At 41.6% G+C, this 17,170-nt stretch overlaps 2 protein-coding genes across 9 annotated transcripts in view; both read left to right on the forward strand.

The window, feature by feature from the left end:
• The window catches only part of LOC308582131 (ovomucoid-like), a 331,104-nt gene extending 323,829 nt beyond the window's left edge, over window positions 1-7,275 (forward strand). The window contains exon 5 of the transcript XR_014005505.1: window positions 7,263-7,275. The gene's annotated coding sequence lies outside the window, so the exon portion shown is untranslated. The remainder of the gene's footprint in view (window positions 1-7,262) is intronic.
• Window positions 1-17,170, forward strand: part of EBF1 (EBF transcription factor 1) — a 369,352-nt gene that overhangs the window by 144,027 nt on the left and 208,155 nt on the right. The gene's annotated exons all lie outside the window — the stretch shown is intronic.

The raw sequence follows: 17,170 nt of genomic DNA on the forward strand, positions 1-17,170 counted from the left end.
GTATCTGCATTTTCTGCCGGGCAGATTAAAAAGGTTCTTCTGGTTTGGGGGTTTGCATTTTGTTTTTTTTAAAAATCATTGGGCAGCACCCGTGTGTGTGTGTGTGTGTGTGTGTGTGTGTGTGTGTGAGAGAGAGAGAGAGAGAGAGAGAGAGAGAGAGAGAGAGAGAGAGAGAGAATCAGGTTTGGCCCCATTTGGCCTTGAATTCCCTTTAGCAAATCACTACTTCACAGCAGGTTTTTTATTTGTAGAAGTTTTAAAAAACAACAACCACACTACCAGCAACCTACATTTCCCTTTGTCAATATTATGGTGAGGATTTTTGCTGTTGATTTGTTTCTGCAAAGAGTGTGTATTAGATGGATGGTTGAGAAGCAGGCTGCATTTACTGATAGGCTGCATTGTTGACACTGTTGTTTACATGTTTGGAACGACACCGCCCCTCAATCTGTTTCAGGCTTATCAAATCACTTCCACTAGCTCCTCTACTACCATCAACATTGGTTCAAATCTGTCACTACTGGCAACCTTCAGCATTTGCTTGGAAAGCTGGCTAAGCCCACTGCAAAAGCAGCAAAGTTGCAAGGCACACATCGATTTGTTGCAAACCACAGCTGTAGGCATGCTGTAAAATAATATGAAACAGAGGATGTAATCTTGTTGAATGCTTACCTGGGGATAAATGCCATTGAACAATAGCTAGGAGTATATGCCATTGAACTCAATGGGGCATACTCGCAGGTTTGTATTGCATAGGTTTGTTTGGTAAGAGGTTCCTTCTTTAACCATTTTGAACATGCGTGCATTAATTTTGTTCCCTACCTTTCCTTTTTTTAAAGCTGCTGTGTGAAAAGTCAGGGCAATAGTAAAAAGGCACAGACTGAATGATGTTTTACTTGCTCGAGAGTTAAAGAAAGGCAGGCGAATCCTTGATTGGGACACAATTCAAAGCACTTTTTTTTGTTTAAGCAAACCTGGACAAAATAGCTTCTATGGCCCTTTGTGGGATGTGGAAGGCAAGTTTTTAAAAAGAGGGAGAGAGAGAGAAAAGAAAAAACATCTTGTGTGAAAATGCCCTCCTTTGGCGTACAGAGTCTGTCAAGTTTTGTGAATGGGGAAAGTTTTGTAACTGGCCTTGGAGTTTGACATAATATCTCTCAGTTGGAGTCGGTGCTTGTTACTGTGAATAACAAGGACTTTTCGTGCCATAAAAGCAGTTGGGCCACTATTAGTGAAGCTGTGATGGCAGTCAAGCCCAGATTTTGACATAGGATCAGGGATGCTTTTGGAAGCGGAAAGAAGGACGAGGAGGATGAAAGATGTTGTGGTAATTGTAGTGTATGCAGAAACCATCTCTGACACTAATCATGAACTGATGCAAGGGAATATAGTGCCCGTAACATAGCATGGAGGAAGGCAGAATGCATGTCATTTTTTTCAAATGCAATTATTGCAATGCGGAGTAAGTTTCAGAGGCTTGTGATGCTTGTGGTAAAAGACGTAGGCGAGCCAATCAGCCGCACAAATTGGAGCCATTTGATTTGCATGGATTAACAAGGGGAGGTCACAACCTAGTGACAGGTCAGTGATACCACCAGGGCTCAGGAGGCAAACTTTGATTCTTCTTCATTTCTTTCTCCCTTTACTTCTTTCTATGAAGTAATCATGCTGTTCTATTGTAACAGGAGCACCATTGCTGATAAAGGAAGTCTTGTCATTTAAATTCATCTAAGTTAGGACCCCACTGAGCTCTGTCAGATATCAATCACAATACAGTGGGGAGATGTTTTCTGACAGATGCCTGTCTTCCTTTCTCTGCAATACAGTGTGGTGGAATAAAGCCCTGTGTGCATGTGTGTGTGTCACACACACACACATGAAATCCTGCACAATCCTGTTCATATGATCCTCTGATTCCAGTTCTTGTAGCTACTTCTCAAAAATACCTTCTTGATTGAAAAAGGGCATTGTTGTTTCTATGAGAGCAATGGGAAAGAGATACTGTACATTCTTTCTTAAAATCTAGTGAATTTAGTAGAGATCTGCGAGGAGCTTGTTTGTCTCCCCTTGGCAGGGGTTGCCTTTTCCTTCCCCAATATAGTTTGTTTTTCTATATTTGAGCTGCTCAGAGTTAGGCACTGGCTAGTTTTCTCTTTCTCTCTCTCCAGTTCTGAACAGTGTTCTATATGATTAGGGTTGACATATTTCAAAAAGTAAAATTTCCACCAATATTGTCGAGCTTTTCTGGGGAAACCTACCCCCAAAATAGTGATTTTAAGCTTTTTGAGCTGTTTCCGCTGCTTTTCCCATCGCGTTGCCATGCACCCGGGTTCCCCCTGACATTTTGCCAATTCCCCCGGCGCTATTTTTACACTCCAAAACCAGGACGTATCAGAAATTTTTCTGTTGTATGGCAAGCCTATGTATGATGTCAATTCTTGAATTGGGCTCTGCCATCACAAAAATGAACTCCTAGATAGGAAACCTGCAGTAGCCGTCAGAATGAACTCTACACTGTTGTTGATATGAGCCTCACTTTAGATATCAGCTGTCAGTCAGGGTTGCCACAGTAGTAATTAAACCACTATTTAACATTTGCAACATTCAGTTTATTCTAAAGAAGACTGTGGAGAGATCACTGTGATTCCTGCATTGCAGGAGGCTGGACTAGTTGACCCTTGAGGTCCTTTCCAATTCTACAATTCTATGATTCTATATTATTCTAACTTCTCTAACCACCACATTGCATCTGTCATGCACCACCATAGTCATGTCTGTCAAAATTTAGTTGCAAAAGATCAACCATCCAAGCAGTTCGATAATAGTGGTAAAAGCATATGTAGCAAAATTGCCAGAGAAGGTCAAAAAGTCATTAGAAGGGTCCGCCAAACTTGTGTCTCTAGATAATCTTGGGTAATTGGCCAATGTGTTGAGAATGGTTTCTAATGAATGGACTGTTGGACTGGGACTTGTTGGAGGTGCTGCTCAACCATGAACTGTCATGTTCTTTTGGCTTTGATTTTCTGTTAGTAAAATAGGTTAATGACTTCATAGAGGCCTGGGGAAATGGCTATCCTAGTGGGATCTCCTTTTCTGAAGAAAAAATGGTGCGCCATGCTGGAATTTTCTTTAGAAATACTTGAGAAAGTGGAGGAATTGCCAAACTATCTTTTAGAAAAATAACAGATGCTGAACTTGGAAGCAGCTAGTTTGCAAGATATGATGTTCTGAAAATTCCTGGCAACTATTTGGAACAGTCTGTGCAAATAGGTGTGGCTATAACTAGTTTCTAGGAATGGCCAATAGAGTTACTGAATAGAAGCTAACACTGGGTTGTGTTTTCGGGCCCTTTATTTGAGATTCTAGAAATACACTGTTCTGTTCTGAATAAGACACATGAACACCTTTGCCAGAAACTCTTTTCCAAAGTGACCAAATTTATGTTTCTTGAGATTCATTCTTTTACTTAAAACGCAACTTGATTTTGTTTTAGATACGGAGGGCTGCAGACCCCAGGATCAAGGATGCATTGATAGAAACATTTACCGAATGTCAGGCAGTAAGCAGGGCTTAAAATGCCTGGAGAAATGGAGAAAATGATGCTTAATCAAGTGGAAAATGTTACCATTTGCCTCAGCACAATAAACAGAGAGATAAGTTCTACTTTCAGTTCCTCAGAGAACATAAATGGCATAACAAAATGCATTATGAAGTTGAGCATCATATTTTACACAAGAGTACATTAACAACTTGAAAAAATGGTTCAAAATCCCCTATTATGCAAAAAAGGTGTAATGTTTCCTGAATAAAGGGTGATACTGTAAGCAAGAGGGGTACTTTTATGACTCATTGAAACTCTGTTAGCATTCTGGACACCAAAATAGAGAGAGAAAAAGAGTGTGCCTTCTTATTTCATTTCATTTATTAATTAAAATATTTATAGACTACATTCACTGTTGATCATATCCTGTAATAGCATATGTGATAGATCAAATTCCTACAAGATGGCAGTAAAGAAAACTGTAGAAAACTTTAACCTATTTATTAAAATAGACCACATTTTGTTAAAAGCTTTTGACAACTGTTGACTTTTGAGAACCAAGTGTTTGGGGCCTGCCCAATACATGATTCTGAATACTGACTTGGTTCAAATAACATAAATCATTGTTCAGATCAGCATAGCTGTTGCTAGCATGGCTTATGGGATTTGTAGTCCAAACCATCTGGAGGGCCACATTGGCAAGGGATGGTTTACAATATAATAGGGAATGAGCTGTAGTGAGCCTTGGACGTTCGCACTCTTTTTCCTCTGCTGGTTTGCATGTGAGAGAAGTAAAGGCTTCTTGTTTTTACTATAAAACAAACCACAGTTCCATGTTACATATCAACCTGAGAAACTGTAGTATGTACTAACCCAAGCTAGTTGTTGTTGTTGTTTAAAAAAGCTGAAACTACAGCTTGATTCTGGTTTGTTGACATGAGCAGCTAGCAGTTCCCTGACTAGGCTACCCATGCCATGGAGGGCTTATAGAACACATCAGCTACCCAAGAACGGTATCACCTCTCTTTACGATTAGGGGGTAAATGGCTCCACTGGTCTACCAGCACAGCCCTAACCTCACCACTGCCCTGGCCCACCTCCACACTGTCCCAGTAAGCAGCAGCAGTGATGCTGTCAGGCAGGCTGTGGTGCAGCAGCACACCACCATACTGGCTCATCCTACTTCTCTTCAAATAGGGCAGATATAGGAAACTTCTGATCCATGCAGATATAACCAAGTGCAATGCCACCTAGTGACTCAACTATATAATGACACTATTGTCACACACAACTGTGGTTTGTTCTAAGATGAAAATAGAAGATGCCGCTCTTTTATTCTTTTGCATGGAAGGAAGTGGAGCATATAACCCAAAGACTTGCCGTAGCTCACTCTTAAAACCCCCCCACAAAAAACCACCCCAAAACCTTGAACCACAGTTAAGATGATAATCTGAACTGGGCCAATGTATTCTTCTGCGCCCACTGGGAGACTGAATTTGATTTGCAGTGTAATTGGCCTGCTTCCTGGACTATTTATATCTGTAGCACCGTTTACACTGGAAAAATCCCTCATATACAAGCCCCATTGAAACAAATGGCAGTTTCGTGAGAGCAGTACTATGCTCTTACATAGCTTCTATTAACTTCAGGAGGGCTTTCACATTTTCTTTGGTGGTGTTCGTTGGCAGTTCTGGTGAAGGCTCAAGGCTTTGCACTATAGGCTGTGGGTCGAATTTCCCAAACTTCTCATCTTCCATTTCACCAGCATGCTAAGCTCTTCGGAAAACCAACCCAGCAAAGAGCTGTCGGGATTTGAGCTGCAATTCCAATTTTGGCTGCTCAGACTTGAAAAGTCTTGCCATGCAGGGCCGGCCCTATCATTGAGATGAATGAGATGACCGCCTCAGATAACAGGTGGGGTGGGGGTGTTATGTAGTGTGTCCTGCATCCTCACAACATTTGTCCAACATTATGTTGTGAACTGCCTTGAGATCTGCGGATGAAGGGCAGTATACAGATTTAATACATAAAATAAATAAATGATTCAGGTGCAATGGTGAACAATATCTCATTGCCAGTACTGATTAAAGTAAGTGGATAGCAATGCACAACAATTACTTGTAAGTCCCCAGGGAGGGGTATTTTCTCTCTTTAAAATATCTGAGCCACTGGGAACTTCTGTAAAAGTTCCACTGAAAAAGCAGCAGTTCTTTCAAGAGATACTCATGAAGGGTTTTTTTTTGTACAGGTCCTATTCATGTCAATAGGCTTTGCCCCAGGAGATGATCCAACTGGACTGTAAGCCAGAATCAAAGAAGGCAAAATAATGTTTGAGCACTGAGCCACAGCATAAAAGTCAGGGTTGCATTGTGCCCATTCCCAAGACGTACTTACTTGCTTAAGTAGAGCTTTGTTACACGTAAATATACAGTTCAAGGAAGCATTCATGATAGATGGGGTGGATGAGGGAGCTGCACATTGACTTACTGTTTACTGGTGCAGCTAACAGATGGATAAGCCAACTGATCCACAGATGTGCAGCTTATAAATATAAACCAACGTCTTACTGGTGATGTATATCAGCAAGTGGCAAGAAATTACTTCCTATTTAATGGTGGTAGTTTGTAATGGCCAAATAGCTGTCAATAGACCCAGTGAACATTTTAACAGTCAAACTGTATCAAAGGAAGAATAATAAGAATTATTAGATCTTAACATTGTCCCACAGAGCAATAAATATGTTTATCTTTTAAAAGTTTTTTTGCTGGAATCTGTGCTGCTCAAACTGCCTTTTAGTTTTTCTGGATGCTTATATAAAAAAGAACTCATTCATTCTAAAAATAATGCATTCTTTTTTCTTCAGTGAAAGTTGGCGAGGGTGGGAAGTGCATTGAAGGCTGAAACAACTTGGATCAAGGGGGAAAATTGTGAACCCACCCTTAGGTATATACCTACCTACCTACCTACACACACACACACACACACACACACTAACAACATATGCTTTTGACTTGCACATTGCTCAAAGGGGGTGGGTGGGAATATGCAGGAGGGGGTGGGGATATGCTTTCTATTGTTATATTTGCTGTTTAAATAATTTAGCTGCAAAAATCTGAAGGCTGCTTTAGCTGCAATTAATTATTCATTAATGACATGCTAATTGCATGGTATCTCTGAATATTTAACAGAATGCAAAAACATGCACCATAGTCAATGTTTTTTATATCTATATCTATCTTATCTATATATATGGAAGGAGGGAGCATTCCATCCTCTGCCACCGCTGGGGTTTTTTGGGGGGTGGGGGAGGGAGGGGAAAAAGTCTCTTTTCAGAGGGGTTAGGAAAAGTAGTAGTAGTAGAGTGGCCTAGTTTCCATTCAGCCTCTTCAGTCACTCTTTGTTCCGCAGGATATAATGTCCTTATCTAGACTTCACAATTGACAGGGTGGCAATGCCTTGACTTTTGTCCAAATGATTTCTCAATACAAAAAAAAAAATGGGTTAATTATCACTTTCCATAGCTTTTTGACTAACAAAAGGCCACAGCTCCCTTTCTTCCTTTTCTTTCCTATTTACTGTATGGGAGCCCTTTGAAATGCGATAGTTTAATCGGTGACACCTTTTAAACGGAGGAATTCTGAGTGCCGAGGCCTGCTGCTATGAGCTCATATTGCTGGGTTGCGAGCATTACCATGATGAAGAGATAGGCTCTTTATTATGCCAAAGCCACCCTGGACTTTGAGGATGAAGATCTCATACGCTTCTAAACAGTGCAGCAGATTGATTCCCTCCTCCCAGCTGATAAAAGCCAAGCCTGCACGCTAGCAACACCCTTTCAAATCAATTAGAACTGGGAAGTCTGCAGCTTTTAATGGTAGGCTGCCCGGCCCTTTCTACTGCGTTGGTCACAAATTTCTGCCTGTCCCTTGTGTTTGGGCATTTGACTTTGGAAATAGCTGGCTCTTCTTAGATCTGGATTAGGGATTGTTCTGCTTTGAGAGAACTCATTAGTAAATGCTTTTGTTTTTGAGTTTTTACCAAGGACGGAGTTATATGATACACTACAGTCCACTTTCTTTGGGCCAAATGGCTTGGGAGACATCCAAAATATTCAGATAATCAGGCATTTGGACAAAGGGGAGAACTAATATCCCAAGGGTTACAGTGGCATGGGATACGTGGAGGAAATGGTAGAATCAGATATCTCGGACTTTGTAAATAACCGAGCCTTGAACGACAGCATTCTCCTGTAGTTAATTTTTAGAGCCGCTTGTTCTCTTTGGCTAGGGTAGACAGAGGTGGTTACAGTACAGCAGCAGTCATACCAAACAGCGACAGGACTAGGATAAAGTAATTGCATAGGCTAAGAGGGTGCTAGAAACATGGAATTTTTTTTGGGGGGGGGGGAGAGCAGACCTTTTGTTAGGGGGGCAGGCCTTTTGTTAGGGGGGGCAGAACCTCAGTTTGCTATGTATTTTAATTGAATTGTATTGGGTTTTTGGAGGGGGGAGCTGCCCCTCCCTCCCCCCCCCAGCTATGCCCATGGCTAGAAATGTAATCACACAAATAGCTTGCCGGTCAGAGGATGCTTTCAGATGTCTATGTCTGAGCACCCTGCTGAACTTGGTCCAAGCAAGGTTCATCTCAGTTAGACGCAGGCCCCATGTGCACTAGACATTAAAAACAGAATCACACCACTTCCCATGAGGGAAACATGTATGGCTTCTCTCACAAGGATCCTGGAAACCACAGATTGTTTAAAGTGCTGAATAATAATAATAATAATAATAATAATAATAATAATAATAATTTATTTATACCCCACCCATCTGGCTGGGCTTCCCCAGCCACTCTGGGTGGCTTCCAAAAAAATATTAAAATACTATAATACATCAAACATTAAAAGCTTCCCTTTTACATTAAAAGCTTTATTCCCCTCACAAAGCTGCAGTTTCCAGAGTGGTTTAACAACCAATCCCCCTTCCCAGGAAACTTTGTAAATCTTCACTTTACACTAGAGGCGAAGCTTATTTCCTTGGTTATTGAGCGATTGGGCCAATACAGGGATCCAGGTTTCTGACTGCAATCAGCTGAATTATGCCAGAAGAACAAGGGCTGTTATGTAAGAACTCTGAAATCTAGTATCCCCTCAATAGACAAGAGTTTGTGCTTGTTCTGTGAGAAAAGCCTGTTTTGTAGCTGACATGTTCCTGTGGGAGTGCTATTTAGCACCTTCCATATAAACATTGCTGTATCCCCTCAAAACCACAGGATGGACACAGATGGCTAGCACAAAAGACATGGCCACAAAAACCAGTACCTTATTAATGCCCCCAAGTATTAATAAACAAGGGACTGGAGCAACTCCTCTATGAGGTTGCAAAGTTTGGAGCTTTTTTGCTTATAGTAATGCAGTATGGGGGTGGGGCTTGAGCAGGATAAAGGTACATAAAATTATGCACAGTGTAGATAAAGTGGATAGACATTTTCTCCCTCTCTCATAATACTAGAATTCATGGTCATCCATGAATGGAATTTGCTGCCAGAAGATGTCTAGATGGCTTCCAACTTGGATGGCTTTAAAAGGAGATTATACAAATTAATGGAGGAGACGAGTGTCAATGGGCGCCAGTCATGATGATATATTACAACATGCCTTGAGGAACACAAGTGAGAATGTCCTATAGCAGCCATATCCTTCTTTTAGGCTTCCTAGAGGCATCAGGTTGGCCACTGGGAGAAAACAGGATGCTGAACGAGATGTACTTTTGACCCAGAATAACTCTTCTTATGTTAGGACCACTGTAGACCTACCGGCTCATACCATCAGTACAACTGGCCTGTCAATGTAGATCGGCCTGTCTTATGATTCCAATATCCTCTGATATGTATACATTTTTTAAAATAATAATAATAATAATAATAATAATAATAATAATAATACTGAGAGTTTAGATCTCCACTGTGAAGCTGTTAGAATTGCTCTGACCAAGTGACTTATGCAGGGTCTGGTGTGATGATGTCCTCCATTGGATTAATTTATATTGAAAAAAATCTGCCCTCTTCTGCCAAAAACTATACTTTGCGAGCAGATAGCATAGATCAGCACTCTTTTTCTTTCAACTTTTGAAATTACACCATTCAGATATTACCATTTGTCCAGTGTTGAACCTCTGGATGTACTAGAAAGCCTAACGGAGAAGTAGTTGAATGTGTAAGCTGGGAGGATATGCTACACTGACAGGTCTGATCAAAACAAATGAATGAAAATTATGCAAGGCTCACTATGGGAGCAAGAGAGGGCATATGTACATCTATCCTCCAACTGCACCCGGGGCCTCATTCTCACATCCAGCCTGTTAATCACTCTGCTAACTCTCTGGGATGAAGGCTGGTTTTCAGTTTTATTTTCTTGCAGCATCTCACTTTCACTTTTACGCTAATAATGCAGTGCCGAGCACAAAGGGCAACAAATCAAAGCCCAGCCCTGAAAGCCCACACTGTGAAGCACAGATCCACATTTGCAGATGCTAGTGGGAGGGGTTGCCAGATGGCTCCCTGGTTCAACATATGGTCTGCATTCAAACATAGGTAGATGCAGATATAGTTTTCGGAGCTAGCTTGAAATAAATGTCCAGTTCCAATGTCTAAGAAGCACTGGCTTCTTAAGTGTATTACACAAGATGTAAAGAGTGTCGAAGATATCAGGCTGATGGTATGTATATAAAACATATAAATGGTCTTTCAGGAAACTGGCTGACAATAGATAGAGCAAAAAAACAAAACAAAACAAATACCCCCCTATTATTCCAAAACACAATATTCCCAAGCTGTGTTACTGTGGCTGCGGCTGTTGTTGTTTCCATTTAATTTGCATTCTTTGGCCTTTAGCTAATGGGTGTGATAACTGGCAGAGTGTATATTTCAGGCAGAGTGTATATTTCAACCCATTTTAAATATGGTGATGTTAACTATGGCCAGTTCCAAGAAATAATGAGTCAAATGACAGCTTTGGAATATCACTGACTTCTGCTTAATTGTAATTGTGCACTGAGGGGGACTGAATTGTTCCAAAATTATATTTCAGTGCTATAGGAAACAATAATAGTAATAATTATATTAGTGGCAATTTGTTTACTGCGGGAGACAGATGCTTTACAATACAGATAAATGCACACAATCCCGCTCCTAAGGCAGTTACCAAGGACATTTCAGTTTTTCGCCAAACACAGAGGAGTAATCTGGGGGCCATGGGAAGATATTTACAGCTGAAGAGAAATGATAGGGATTAGGAGACTGTCCTCAAGCTTGTTCCTGGGGAGAAGTCTCACTGATGTCAATAAAGAATTCTGAACAGTGTTTTTAGGTGAAATCTATTTAGTATTGTTCACTGTGGTTGGTGTACCGCATAGTGGAATCCCAAAAGTGCTTTGCTGTTTAAGGAATCTTCAGTGCCGGGTCTTCAAGGTACCGTTCCTAAATACGGTTGGCTGGCAAAGGCAGAGTTGTTTTGGCTGCATTCTCACTGAGCTAGCAAATTGCACTTTTTTTGTATTGTCAAAAAAGATACGTAGCTGTCTTGCATTTCATACATTTTCAGGAACTGCAAATAAAGTGATCCCAAAGAAGGCAACATCAGTCTCAATGCCACTTAGGGTGGCCGGTCTGTTATTTAATTGTAATTTACTGGTCCAGCTAGTAAAGAGCACCTCTCCTGTGTCATTTAGAACATCATTTTGGGGTTGAAAAGCTTCTAGACTCTAGGTTCTGCCTTTGATGCCAGCTGCCATGGCTCTGTCTCCTTTCAGTATATTAAAAACTGAAAGTAGGCAAACCTGTTGATGCTACCATCTTGGCAACACCAAGGATTCTACAAAGTAGCTCTAAAGCGCCACATGTGTTCCCAACAAAGTTTGCAGTTTTATTCTTTATAAAAACCTATCTAGAGGGCTAGAAACAGAGCGAAATTTTGCACCAAGAAATGGACAAATGCAAAATATCGGCAGTGACAGTATCTCTTACAGTAGAGGATGTAGTAGTCTATAGATTCCTTCTGAAGCAGTTAAAGAGGTGTGCCATTCACCTGGACTGAGGGGAGAACAGAGCCATGTGATAAAACATTAGCCTTGGAAGTGCTGTGTGAGTTCCAGGTGCCTTCTGATTGTCACAGGTTGAACTGCTTTCTTTGTTGTGCAACAGGTGCAAGTGAGAAATCTGTTGTCTTGTATGTGCTGGCTTACTGCCAGTATGTGCCACTTGAACTGGCTTTATGAGTGTGCCAAGCTACAGCATGGTACACTAGGTAGAACAATGAGACTAAACCCCAGTCCATCCATCTCCTGCAAACTTGGCCTTGATCTCTTCTTGACTTATGTGCTGCACCACAGGAACATAGGAAGCTGCTTTATGGCAAGTCAGACTTTTGGTCCATCTATCTCAGTGTTGTCTACATTGGAAGTAGCTCCTCAGGGGTTCAGGAATTGAACCAGGAACCTTCTTAATGCAAAAAAGATGCTCTGTTACTCCAGCCCTTCCTCAAACCAATCCTAGTCCTAAACCGTCAAAGCTTTCAGAATCCCTGACTTTCAGTGCCCTTTGGTAAAACCCAAGGAGAGGTACTGAATCTGTGTCACATCTGCTGAGTTGATGATAATCATTCATGCAAGCACAGAAATTGACCAATGCCAATTACTAAATTAAATTAAACCACTCCCAGTGCATTCCAGATGAGACCTATTTGAGCTTTCGCACCACCAGCTACGTAACCCCTTGTTTTATGTGTGAAAACCAGTGCCGTAAAAGCTATTTCTGTGTCTGGGGAGGACTTTTAATTCTACATCCACCCCCCACTCCTCGAAAAACTTGGGGTGGAATGAGTGAAAGGTGGTTGTGATTGTGTCATTCCAAAGTCTCACTGCATCAGAAGTTTATGTACAGAAAATCCTCCTGAGTGCTGCTGTCCAGGACCACGTGATGACTTCAGCTTTTCCACTTTTCTCCTCCTTCCCTCCCCACAGAGTGTTCAGTGGCTGCTGCACTGTTTTAAGTGACAGTCGGAGGACCCTTGGAAAGTGGTAGTCGTCTATGCTAAGCCTTTAGCAAATTGCCATCTGCTGTCATGAAGGTGTTTCCTCACAGGGAAAAGAAACCCATTGCGTTTATTTTTAATGATATTATAGCTTTTGAATTCCACAATACCTGAGGCCAAAAAGGGGGGGGGGGGTAAAATGGACTGAAAATAAAAGCTACCTCTTCTAAAACCAGTCAACGTGGCACGTGATTTTTGTCCAGGTTGTGCCCGATACAGGTGTCCACAAAGGAGGAATTCAATGTTGAATTCCCAAGCATTTCAGCTTGTCAAATGGAACAATATTCCCTCTTCCCCCCACCCCTTGTGCTGTTTTGGGTTTTCTCCCACCCCTGTAAGCTAATTTCAGGGGTTGTAGGGGGAAGATGTGGAAAGCCTCACTGCACAATCAGAAATCCTTGCACAGGTCTTCTGCTGACAGAACTCATTAGGTGAATTGGCTTGCATCCAGTGCTACTCAGAGTAGACACACTGGAAATATGACGTTAGCTCCATCCGTTTCAGTGAGTCTGCTCTGAGCAGAATGGAGAATGCAGTTGGCCAGAAACCATTGCTATTAAAATATCGCTGCTTCTTGTGCAGTTGTAGCTTTGAAGCATCCACACTAGTTCCATAGACTGCCTTAGCACACCCTGCAATTACTGCATCATCACACTGCATGGTCAGAGGTTGTGCAAGACCAATTTCCCACATAGCCAGGACCACAACTTGGGATGTTTTAAAGTAGAAACCTTCAGGAATTGATCGCCACTCTATTTTAGCCCTTTGTCTTTAGCTTCTTACCAGCGCTGCCTTCACCATCGTTGACTAGGGACCTGTAGTGTTATATTTTGAGCCACAAAGACATGTTGTACTTTCAGCCACCCTCATGTACAGAAAGGCCGGTGTGGTGTGTTCTGCCTTGCAAGAGAGACTTGCTGCAAATGTGATTTTCAATGTTGTCTGGCAATTAAGTACCACTTGAAAACCCTTGAGAATAATTAAGGGTTTAGATGATGAGTCCTTTTTTCTTTTTTTAGGACTTTCATGGCATTAAATGTAGCAAACTGTGTGACAGGAGGGGAGGGGGAAGAAGGTGGAACCAAGAGAGAAAGGTCCTACTAAAACATATTCAGACATGACATTTTCTTATGTCAATAACCATCAAGAGCTTTGCTTCCCCATCCATGAAGACAAGAATGTCACATGTCAGTCAAAGGAGAGTGGCCAACAATAGGCCAAGAATGAATTGAACAGAACAATGCTGGGCTTTGAAAAGGCACTAGCTGCTAGTGTGGTTGTTGTGTTGAGGAAGGGGAGGTGGCAGGCATCAAATATTACAATGCTTCTTCCCTTTTAAAAGCTGCACTCGCTCATGGTAGGAAGATACCTTATCATTAAAAATGATGATCTATGGCAGAAAAACTATTTTTTTAAGAGTCTTTCAGTATCTTCCCCCTCCTTTCCCCCCCCTCCTTGCAACTTCCTACTGCTAGTCTGTTCAGCAGCTGCTTCTGTGGCACTGTGTGAGGAAGTGCTCGGTAACAAGGCATTTGCAATTAATCACCACTTTTTCCATTTGTTTTTTTGCTACTTCTCACTAGTAATCCTATTATTATTATTATTATTATTATTATTATTATTATTATTATTATTATTATTTATATACCGCCCTATACCTGGAGGTCTCAGGGTGGTTCACAGAACAAAATCAAAATCTAAAACCACAAAATATATAATCAAAATAAAAAAAACAACAACCCAATAACCCCCCCAACCCCCCCCCCACATTTTAAAAGGGCAATTTGGCCAGGAAGCAGGGAATGAGCCTCTCTTCCAGTCATGTGATCTCTGTGTGCTTCTTATGGGTGAATGTGCATTCGTGCACACACAGATGAGTGTGCACACACAGTTCACAATGATTCACACTGCTAGCTGTCTAAGGATCAAGACACACCCCGCTACTTGACTACATTGGTGTTTGCTAATCTGCTGGCTTTAATCTATAGTTCCAAATTAGGTTGAGCCTGATTAATTCAATTTGTTGACTTAAAAGTTTTGAGCCATGCTGTCCCTATTCTACTCACCCAGATCTTACGCATGGGCGAGCCTGAATTGTGGCCCCAGCAAGGAGCAGAGCAAAACAGGAGTGCAAGAACTGCAAAGGCAGCGCATGAGCTAAAAATGCCACAGCTTCAGTGGGTAGAGCTCACACTGCAGTTTGGAATGGCAGTGGCAGGGATCCAGTTTCTGACTGCACAAGGCGAGCTTCGGGCCACTGTGGTGTGCACTGCTACTATATCCACCTCTGTCAACCTGGGGTTATGGCCGGCCTGCCAACTCTCCAAGGTGGCTTGGACCATGAGCCCATGCATCCTAAGGCCAGAACGAAAGGAGAGAGCCCACTCCTCCATCCCTGACAATGGATCATGCCCATTGTCCCAGCACCAGCCAAGATAAGTTGTGACAAAATGGAAGAAGCCAGAGCAGAACCATCATGCAACCACTGATTTGTTTTTGTTTTTTTACTTAGAAGCAGTACTATTTTTCTTAAAAAATGTTTAGGGGTGCATTCATTTTCCTACTCATATTTAAATACTGCCCTGCAATGAGGACAAACTTAGATTAACAAAATGTTTAGGGGTATGTGTACCCCTGCGTAGCCCCAGAAAAAAGCACTGCTTAGAAGAATTTATAAACCGCTTTTTAAAAATCTCCAAGTGGTGTACATAAGAACAATATACAACATTTATTGCTAATATATAGATAAAATCAGCCATAATAGCTAAATTATATGTCCTATTTCACCTTGGAAAATGGTAAAATTCCTTCCTATGCCTGTTGATCAGCAACTAATGCCAATACATATGAAAGGTAATACAGCAAGGTTCAGGATAGATGGTTTGGTAGGCAAGTAAGACACTGGCTAGTGCCCAGGCTGGACCCCCAATTTATAGCGCAGGCATGGAAGTGATTGAAAGATTTTCTCCCAAGTCCATGTCTGAGCCTGCCAAAGCAGACTTCCAGTTCTGGCAACTTGCCAGTAGCACGCCAGTATCCCAGGTATGTGGTTGGGTTACAATCTAGTTTGCCTAAAGTTGCAATCCTATCAACACATGCCTGGGACTAAGTTCCATAGAACTCAATGGGGCTTATTCTGTGTAGGCATGTATAGGAGTGCACTGTTAAGGTGCCAAGTTGTCTAAATGCAAGTTGATCTCAGGTGGAATTTTTTTCATGCTTTCCAGTAATATTTGATGTGACCCTCTTTTGTTACACTCTTGCTAAGAAGTCAAAGTTGTCAGCTGCAAACACAAATAATACTTGTAAGACCCTGTTAGGTACTAGAATTATGGTATATGCCTATTTATTTGGGAACAAGTTAACAGCACCTGGTCAGCAGACTGAGCAGGCAGGCAGGCAGGCACATAAGGCACCTTGTTTTTTCCTCACTATGGTGAGATATATTTCTATTTAAATCATCGCCATTATTTCTAAATTTGCATCTATATATATAAATCCCCATGCGCAAATTGGTGTCTTCTTTTGGGCGATGCTGCAAATCATCTGCTATGGGAATTCATAACTGGCCACCCTAGCTGTCAATCTTTAAACCTTCATATAATAGGCTGGAAATAGGACATTCAAGAGCTAGCTCAGAGTTAGCTTAGTTCACCCAAGGAAATGCAAACTGGATTGATTTGCCTAGCATTTATCTCAATGAGTTTCACATGCACTGTCTCTGCAATCTGTACAGTAACTCTGTATATGATTTCCATCTTGCAAATGGAGGTCTGAGAGAAAGTGGGCCTACCTGAGGCTACAGGGTAAGTTTGTGGCTGAGGAGAGATCTGAACCTGAGACAATGTTCTGGTGGACACAACACCAGCACACCAATTCGGTCATGTGACTTGGCACTTAGAATTATGCCTAGCTGTGTGCTTAGAATTAAAACCTCAGTAGGAATCCCTGAAGAGAAAAAGGCAAATGTCTGTTTCACCACACTTCAAGACAAACCAGCCTATTGACCTTCTGATTTTGAAGTGACAAGACTGCTTGTTCAGTACATCTGTGTTTTTGTCTCTGTTTCTGTCTGTAATTATGTTCTCTGCAGTGATGATAGTGGTTTATCCTGCTATAGAAATGCTATACTTTGAGGCTAACTTTCCCATGGGGAACATTTTCTTTTGTTTCTTCTTTCCCCTTTCTCCCCTTGTGTAAAACAAACAAAACATAAAATCCTATTTGAAGAACAGAAGACAGGAAGCAAGCCCTTCTGAGAAGTGAATGCATCTTGCGCTGAGATTATTTGTGTCATTGGAGGGGGGAGGGACTGTAAAACCCAGTTACCAGTACTTTCCGAAGGCAAACAGGGCCAGAGCTTATGGAATGCAGATAGACAAATGTCACAGAGCTTAATGGAGAAAGAGAGAAGGTTAGGGGGCATGTGACCCAGACACGTTCCACCCCCCAACCCATGAGGAAGAGCACTGTTGCTGTGACTTTCATCCTTTTCTTGACTTTTGGGCTGTGTTGACATAACAGTGATTTATGGATCACTC

Source organism: Podarcis bocagei (assembly GCF_964188305.1).
Source record: "Podarcis bocagei genome assembly, chromosome: 2".
Lineage (NCBI taxonomy): Eukaryota > Metazoa > Chordata > Lepidosauria > Squamata > Lacertidae > Podarcis > Podarcis bocagei.